The following is an 8,490-nucleotide window of genomic DNA, read 5'->3' on the forward strand; positions in this document are numbered from 1 at the left end:
ATTCTACATTCCTTAATCCTACCCAATACCTAAACTTAACAATTACCTTACTAACTATTAATTAATAGAATGCCGGTCGCCATGTTGCTCCTCCATCTTGAAAGTACATTAGCCAAAGAGGGACATACCCGTAAATTCAAGCTTTGTCTTTCGCATTTTAACACTCGATGGCACCGTGTCAAATGTGAAGAGGGGAATTGCCATGTTAATCTTGGACTAAACAGGCCACCGTAGGAGTTAAAACGAAATCAGAATCGAGAGGAACGGAAACTAATATTCACTGGATGGTCATATACCTTTACACCTCTAGATGGGGGAAAATATCACACAGTGAAGCTTTAAGCTGCACTAATATTTTTGCAATATAAAAAATGTTTACTGCAATTTTTGCTGTACTTTAAAAAAATAAATAAATACAGCCTTGGTGAGCATAAGAGGCTTCATTCAATGATGCAGAAAATAGTTTGGACATTTTTATGGTCTTTTTGTAGTTTGAGTACTGATTTCATTCGATAGAAAAGAGCCGTGTGAACATACTACTGCTTTTGTGTTCCACAAAGAAAAAAATGACTAAATGGTGACAGAATTACTGATGGCTAAAGACTAACTCATTTGTCATTTCAGTGACACTTTTATCTAAAGCAGCTTGTAAAACACATATTACAGCGGCAGCCGTCCTGAAGCACTCTGGCTTCATGTCTTACTCACGCACACAGTAACAATAATTCATAGATCATTGCTTATCAGCCGGGATCTTCATCCACTCACGGATGGGTCTGAGAGCCCTAAAGGCAGTGAATTTCCACAGATTGATACTGACTTTCACAGTGACCTCTTGAAGACAGCCCTGATGAAAAGAAGCCTTTCGGCAGCCCATCCATCATTCATGATGCTTCAGCTCGGCTTAATGCTTCCTGCTAACGCGTCTGTCGACTTCCTCCTCCCTCTCTGATTTATGCTCCTTCACCACCACCACCCCTCTTTTTTTGTGCCATATTTCCTTCCAGGACAGTCCACTTGCATAAATACAATGTATCACATCGGTGATTATCGAACCTGTCCTGGAGTACCACCAGCCCTGCACATCTATCACATCTGATTCAACTCATGAGCTCATTAGTAGAGACCACAAGACCTGAATTGTGTGTGTCAGATATAGGGAGACATACAAAGTGTGCAGGGCTGGTGGGGCTCCAGGACAGGACTGAGAACCACTGCATTACATGATTTTAGAGGCAAGCTGGTATCTGTCCTGCTGTCTATTTTTCATTGTTTCATTGCAGATATACACATATCTAGACTGGGTATGTTTGAGAAATGGGCAAACATATTTTCAGCCTATTTGTTTATGTCAGACAGTATAAACATTGTCAGTGATGCTATCTTCAGTCATTGAATCTTTTCAGTGCTCTACCCATATATTTGTCCCTCGTTGTCTCTATTTCAACCCAGTTATTTTTCCCCTTCATTTGTTATATCTCATAGATGTTATTTCGGTAACACTTTATAATAATATTGTATATAATATAATAAGTCTGTTATTAATAGATAACTATGCAGGAAGTAATGCAGGACTAATGCGTAGCACTACATTAACACTTCAGCTACTACTATTAACTAATATAGAAACAAGCTCAACTAATCAGTGAGTAACATCGAATTCAGGAGATAGTTCATTATTAGGTCATTAATAATTACTGACTGAGATTATCCTCATTAATAACTATTAACTAACTGACCAATTATCACAACATTATTGTGTGTCTGAGATGTAATTAATCATATTCTTTACTCTGAATAAAGTCATAAAATGCTTCACTCATTACTTAAGTGATACCTGGTCATTATGCAGGAGCTACTAGTGATCTGGACCATTATTTTAAAGTGGGAAATATAAGGTTTATCACGTTAAAATAATGGCCCAGATCACCAGTAGTCCTTGAATAGTGATTGGGTACTTGAGTAATTAGTGATGCATTGTATTACTTTATTCAAAGTAACAAAGGTACATTTTTTAAGAACTACTAGTGATCTAACAATGTTTTCCACTTTATTAAAATAATTAGCAAAATTATTCGGCCCCCTTATGTTAATACTTTGTAGCGCCATCTTTTGCTGCAATTACAGCTGTAAGTCGCTTGGGGTATGTCTCTATCAGTTTTGCTCATCGAGAGAGAGAAATGTTTGCCCATTCCTCCTTGCAGAACAGCTGGAGCTCAGTGAGGTTGGATGGAGAGCGTTTGTGAACAGTAGTTTTCAGTTTTTTCCACAGATTCTCGATTAGATTCAGGTCTGGACTTTGACTTGGCCATTCTAACACCTGGATATGTTTATTTTTGAACCATTCCATTGTAGATTTGGCTTTATGTTTTGGACCATTGTCTTGTTGGAAGACAAATCTCCGTCCCAGTCTCAGGTCTTTTGCAGACTCCATCAGGTTTTCTTCCAGAATGGTCCTCTATTTGGCTCCATCCATCTTCCTCTGAAGAAAAGCAGGCCCACACCATGATGCTGCCGCCACCATGTTTGACAGTGGGGATGGTGTGTGTTCAGGGTGATGAGCTGTGTTGCTTTTACGCCAAACATAACATTTGCATTGTTGCCAACAATTTCAATTTTGGTTTCATCTGACCAGAGCATGTTCTTCCACATGTTTGGTGTGTCTCCCAGGTGGCTTGTGGCAAAAATTACACAACACTTTTTATGGATATCTTTAAGAAATGGCTTTCTTCTGGCCACTCTTCCAGAAAGGCCAGATTTGTGCAGTATACGACTGATTGTTGTCCTATGGACAGAGTCTCCCACCTCAGCTGTAGATCTCTGCAGTTCCTCCAGAGGGATCATGGGCCTCTTGGCTGCATCTCTGATCAGTCTTCTCCTTGTATGAGCTGAAAGTTTAGAGGGACGGCCAGGTCTTGGTAGATTTGCAGTGGTCTGATACTCCTTCCATTTCAATATTATCGCTTGCACAGTGCTCCTTGGGATGTTTAAAGCTTGGGAAATCTTTTTGTATCCAAATCCGGCTTTAAACTTCTCCACAACAGTATCTCAGACCTGCCTGGTGTGTTCCTTTTTCTTCATGATGCTCTCTGCGCTTTAAACGGACCTCTGAGACTATCACAGTGCAGGTGCATTTATATGGAGACTTGATTACACACAAGTGGATTCTATTTATCATCATTAGTCATTTAGGTCAACATTGGATCATTCAGAGATCCTCACTGAACTTTTGTAGAGAGTTTGCTGCACTGAAAGTAAAGGGGCCGAATAATTTTGCATGCCCAATTTTTCAGTTTTTGTTTTGTTAAAAAAGTAACAAAAAAGTGTACTTACCCAAAGGATTATTAGGAACCCCATACTAATACTGTGTTTGACACTTTCACCTTCAGAACTGCCTTAATTCTACGTGGCATTAATTCATCAAGGTGCTGAAAGCATTCTTTAGAAATGTTGGCCCATATTGATAGGAGAGCATCTTGCAGTTGATGGAGATTTGTGGGAAGCACATCCAGGGCATGAAGCTCCCGTTCCACCACATCCCAAAGGTGCTCTATTGGGTTGAGATCTGGTGACTATGGGGGCCATTTTAGTATAGTGAACTTATTGTCATGTTCAAGAAACCAATTTGAAATTATTTGAGCTTTGTGACATGGTGCATTATCCTGCTGGAATTAGCCATCAGAAGATGGGGACATGGTGGTCATAAAGGGATGGACATGGTCAGAAACAATGCTCAGGTAGGCCGTGGCATTTAAACGATGCCCAATTGGCACTAAGGGGCCTAAAGTGTGCCAAGAAAACATCCCCCACACCATTACACCACCACCACCAGCCTGCACAGTGGTAACAAGGCATGATGGATCCATGTTCTCATTCTGTTTACGCCAAATTCTGACTCTACCATCTAAATGTCTCAGCAGAAATCGAGACTCATAAGACAAGACAACTTTTTAAATAAATGCTGTTCTTACGAACTTTATATTAATCAAAGAATCCTGAAATATAAGGACCAAAAACTATTTCAACATTGATAATAATGAGAATATTATTAAAACTCATAATTATTCCAAACTGTGGCAAGTAGTGTATATGATCATTATTATTATTATTAGGGCCGGGACTTTAACGTGTTAATTAAGATTAATTAATTACGGGACTTTAACGCGTTAATTAAGATTAATTACGCAAAAAATAAATAACATAATTTTAACCACACTTATTTTTGCACCGCGGAACGTTTTTCAATGAATGAGTTTCGACGGACGGACTGATTATACTTGAACACCAGCTAGCGTTCACGAGTCACGACAACAACAAACCATAGTGAACATGAACCAAGAAGCTGATGAGACCGCTTTGCTTGGCCCCGTGGATGGGAAATTTTGTTTAAAAAAACAAAAGGATGGAAGCGTCGACAAGAGCAGGGTTGTGTGTAGGGCTGGGTTTTGATTCAAATTTCAAGAATCGATTCGATTCCGATTCTCAAGATCCGATCTTCGAGATTTAGATAAATGTTTTTAAAGAAAGCATTTTTTTCCAGCTGTTACCTGAATTACAGGACTGTATTATGCAACATATTGATACTATTATAGACATTCAACTGCAAATGAATGGAGTATTGATGGTTGTAAAGAACAATACCCCTTCCAAAGTGCTCTAGTCAGCGAACGCGCACTGTCATGACAAGGCAGCCATTACATCTTCCTTGGCAGTAAGTGCGCGCTGCAGTGAGAATGGCTGTGACGCAAGCCGCGTTCTTGACATATCCAGCAGCCCGAGTTTGCTCATCTAACTTACTCTAGTATTCTCTGTCCGCTGCGGTTCTCTGTCCGCGGAACGAGAGAAGAGGAAGAGTGAGGAAAACTCTGTCTGTCCGCGATGCTTCTTCAGCACGGCGGAGGCGGTATAGTGACGAGAGCTTCGGCTTGAGTTCGTTTATCTACTCTAGTATTCTCTGTCCGCGGCGGTTCTGGAGTTTTCAAAGCTGCCATGTTCGTTAATGTCCTTCCACTTCGCGTGCATGCGTGAATTCAATGATGCGGCAAATTAAAATTCACGGGGAAAATGTAGGCCTATTATTAAATCGATCCTCTGAGTTACGGATCGATCTTTAGAAATTAATATGAAAATCGATTCAGAATTGGTGAATCGATTTTTTCAACACAGCCCTAGTTGTGTGCAAGCTATCCAACAAGGGATTTGCGTATCACCGCAGCACATCAAGCCTCAAATATCACAAATATGCTTTTGCTACACTTAATGGCAAACATTGCACTGGTCTGCCGGACTGAAATAAATAAACAATATTTTGTTGATTAAGCTTATGTATTCAGTCATTATTCAATGGTATACTAAAAATACATGTGAAAAATTACTTCTCATTGTTCTCAGATCAAATATTTATATGCAATTAAAATGCGATTAATTTTGATTAATTAATTACAAAGCCTCTAATTAATTCGATTAATTTTTTTAATCAAGTCCCGGCCCTAATTATTATTATTACTACCAACATTTTCCAGAAGAAAAAAGAGAAATGGAATGGAATGTCTATTTATGGAGGTGATTAATTTAAGAGCACATAAAACTGTAGATGATGCAGTTAATCTCACTGTGTTTAGTCCATGTTCGCTACACATCTGGGGCTTACAGGCCCGGGGGGGAAACGCGGTGTTTGCTTAATGTAGCCGCATGCGTTACGTGCAGCTTTGAACTTTCCAGATCTCAGAGCTTCCTTAGACTGCGCTGTAGGTCCACTCTGTGTGAAAATATATAAAAGACAAGATTAACCCTGGAAGGAGAGTTTACAGTTTGAGGGTAATCCTCTGTAATCCTCAGAGACATGTGGTTGAGCTCCAAAACATTCTCTCTCTCGAATACTGGTTCCCCAGCAACTGTATGCTAACAACACCTCATTTCACTGCAAGGAGTCACATTTCTTGGGCCATTCCTGAATGAGAGAGAGCGAGGGACAGTGTGAAACAGAGGAAAGCATGAGCACGAGAGAAAGTGAAAGAAGGTTTTTTCTTCAAGCAAAAAAAAAAAGAGCAGCTTTCCCCATCGACACTAACCAGAGGCATGAACTGAGAGAGTGTGGCGGCCAGTGAAGCGAGGAAGCCAAATTGCACCTTGTGTCAATAATTGATTCCTTTCCATTTGCTCGTTCTGGACTTACCCTGGTCCAGAAAACAAGTGATGTGGCATGCTTTCCACCCAACATTATCCCAGCAAACACATGCTGTATGGAAAAGTTGGCGTAGCTGGCAGGATGCAAATGTTTGTAATTGAGCCTGTGGATAGAGAGAGCAGGCTGGCAGTGCTGACAGAGGCCGCTACAGTAAGTCTGTGAATAATCGGCATCGGTGAGCGCTACAACCAGGCCCAGCTGCGGAGGAGAGCACGTGTGCATGTGCGGATAACTGGCCTCGACGTGCAGCAGGGCGAGAGCTTTCAGAACCTCATCCATCATGCCACAGGCCCAATCACAGCAGCCGGAAACACAGCGCACAACACTCACTGCTGTGGGAAACAATCCTTCAACTCAGACTCGCTAATGCAGCTCCAGCATCCGAAGGTCCCATGAGGCGCAGCAGACGAGGGGGCCTCTGCGTGGAGCCAGCTGCAAATAGCTGTGTTTCAGGAAAATGTTCATTTCAAATATGAAAAGAATGATTCATGAGGATTTACTGTATTTGCTCCTTTCCTACTCACGTGGGAATGTATTTGTGAGTTTTTTTTAATGCATGTTGTGTATTTCTAACGGTAATTGTAACTGAGGGACATGCCCTCTCCTGTATTAACTAATTCATTTGATTCATTCAATTAATTGCAGTTAAATTGCATTTGTCTGTATTTGGTGGTAAAACAAATTAAGAAAATTCAAAAACATTATTGGGATTAGTAAATCAGCAATTCATCAATATAAAAAAAATGACTTTAGAAGTTTGATAAATTTCCATAAATATTTGTATGCATTTCTTGACATTTTGGGTGCATTTCCCTTCACAAAAGCTCTTACTTGTTTACACTGTAAATTTTTTTTGTTGGTTTAACTTAAAAAAGTAAGTAACCTGGTTGCCTTGAAATTTTGAGTTTATTGAAATTAAACATTTGAGTTGATACAATGAGTATTAACTCAAAATTTTCATTCAATGAACTCAAAATTTTAAGGCAACCAGGTAACTTTTTTGCTAAATAATTTTTTACAGTGCAGGGGTTTCCCTAAATTGTAAATAAAACAAAGATTATTGGAGAACATTTTATACTTCAAATTACACTTTCTACTTCAAAACTTCACATCCAATTCAACGGGTTATAAGCTATTTCTTTTGTAATTAACTTAAACTTACTAACAGATGATGTTTTATTAACACAGTTCGGGAGGAGTTCAGATAATCAATCTAATCAGCATGAGATGAGGTCAGATCAAGAATAAAATTATGACCATTGACAGGTGAAGTGACTAAATTATCTATAAATGGTTATCTCTTCATCACGGCACCTGTAGGTGGGTGGGATATATTAGGCAGAAAGTGAACATTTTGACTTCAAAATTGATTAGAAGTAGGAAAAATGGGCAAGCGTAAGGATTTGAGCGAGTTTGACAAGGGCCAAATTGTGATGGCTAGACGACTGGGTCAGAGCATCTCCAAAACTGCAGCTCTTGTGGGCTGTTCCCGGTCTGCAGTGGTCAGTATCTATCAAAAGTGCTCCAAGGAAGGACCAGTGGAGAACCGGCCACAGGGTCATGGGCGGCCAAGGCTCATTGATGCACGTGGGGAGCGAAGGCTGACCCGTGTGGTCCGATCAAACAGACGAGTTACTGGAGCTCAAACTGCTCCAGAAGTTAATGCTGGTTCTGATAGAAAGCTGTCAGAATACACAGAGCATCTCAGTTTGTTGAGTATGCGGCGGCATAGCTGCTGACCAGTCAGGGTGCCCATGCTGACCCCTTGGGTCCTCCATCCATGTGGATGTTACTTTGACACGCTCCACCTACCTAAGCATTGCTGAGACCATGTTCAGCCTTTCATGGAAACGGTATTCTGGTGGCTGTGGCTCTTTCAGGAGGATAATGCTCCTGACACAAAGCACAAATGCTTCAGGAATGGTTTGAGGAGCACAGCACGAGTTTGAGGCGTTGACTCGGCTTCCAAGTTCCCCAGATCTCAATCCAATCAAGCATCTGGTGTGATGTGCTGAAAAACAAGTCCATGGAGGCCCCACTTCACAACTTACAGGACTTAAATGATCTGCTGCTATAGCATCTTGGTGCCTGATACCACAGCACACCTTCAGGGGTCTAGTGGAGTCCATGCCCTGACAGGTCAGAGCTATTTTGGCAGCAAAAGGGGACCAATACAATATTAGGAAGGTGGCCATAATGGTATGCCTGATCGATGTGTGTATATAGATATACAGTAGACAAAACGGACAGTTAGTACGTATCTCAGTTTTGAAGTCACAGCAGGGTAGAGAAAACTAAATATA

This window comes from Pseudorasbora parva, chromosome 17 (assembly GCF_024679245.1).
Source record: "Pseudorasbora parva isolate DD20220531a chromosome 17, ASM2467924v1, whole genome shotgun sequence".
Classification (NCBI taxonomy): Eukaryota; Metazoa; Chordata; class Actinopteri; order Cypriniformes; family Gobionidae; genus Pseudorasbora; species Pseudorasbora parva.